This window comes from Triticum dicoccoides, unplaced genomic scaffold, assembly GCF_002162155.2.
Source record: "Triticum dicoccoides isolate Atlit2015 ecotype Zavitan unplaced genomic scaffold, WEW_v2.0 scaffold17916, whole genome shotgun sequence".
Classification (NCBI taxonomy): domain Eukaryota; kingdom Viridiplantae; phylum Streptophyta; class Magnoliopsida; order Poales; family Poaceae; genus Triticum; species Triticum dicoccoides.
The window spans coordinates 14,010-14,880 of NW_021225178.1; the positions used below are offsets into that span (position 1 = coordinate 14,010).

General features: G+C 43.4%; 1 long non-coding RNA gene across 2 annotated transcripts in view; it reads left to right on the forward strand.

The window, feature by feature from the left end:
• The first annotated feature begins 276 nt into the window (after nt 1–276).
• Nucleotides 277–871, forward strand: part of LOC119344674 — a 2,632-nt gene continuing 2,037 nt past the window's right edge. The window contains exons 1-2 of one of the 2 annotated variants that reach the window (XR_005166774.1): nt 277–442; nt 518–663. This is a non-coding gene — a long non-coding RNA (uncharacterized LOC119344674). Of the gene's footprint in view, nt 443–517 lie in introns of both variants that reach the window. The other variant, XR_005166773.1, reaches the window with a different exon arrangement.

Below are 871 nucleotides of genomic sequence, written 5' to 3' on the forward strand. Positions count from 1 at the left end.
GTGTAATTGACTCGAAGTAAAAAGGAAACGAAGGGAGTATCTCATGGAAGCGCATGGTAGGTGGCGGTGAGGACATCGTTGGCGAGGAACAGACCAACAGTAGAGCTCCTTTGTCAAACTTGAAGAGCCGAGGCCGAAGGTTCTTGGTACTTGCTAGGGATGATTATTTATCGCTAATCATGGAGTAAACAGTATTTTAAAGCTAGTATACACGGCAACTTGGAGCTGTTGGGTGATAGATTATCGCTAATCATTGGAGTACACTTGGACCTTGACATAGGTTAGTTTCTCTATTTCTGCACGTTTCGCCTACTCATTGCCACGAACTTCTGCTCATCTTGGAGACATCTCTCAAGTTTGGCTCGGAGAACAAGAAACTCCAAAACTCCAAGCCTGCGTGGGGAGTGGAGACGATGAAGCTGATTCGACCAGATTAGCACAGGTACGTACAGTTCTTACTCTTCCTCTTCTCCTCCTCGTTTTCGATCATTCAATATCTGAGAACGATTGTGATCAGTTTTGCAGCTAGCAGTCTGTGATGTGAACCGCGCTGATGAATTTGAGCTCGGCGCGGTTGGTTGCGAGTACAGATGGAATCAGCAAACTGAATCTGTCTCTCAGTTGAAGACTCTCTGTTAAAAGACTAACGGAGGAAACAAAAGGGTATTGTTTACTACTATCGCGAAGCATTTCAACGTTCATTCTGTGATATCATCCTAGGAAGTTTGGGCCACTTGTGTGTTTTCTGTTAGCTTTAATCTTGATTAATGTATCTGCATGTTTAGTTTAAGTTTTGCACGTAATTTACTGGGCCGAGTATCGTGCTGTGAATTATACATTTTGCATCTATACAAAGCCACCATTTCGGATT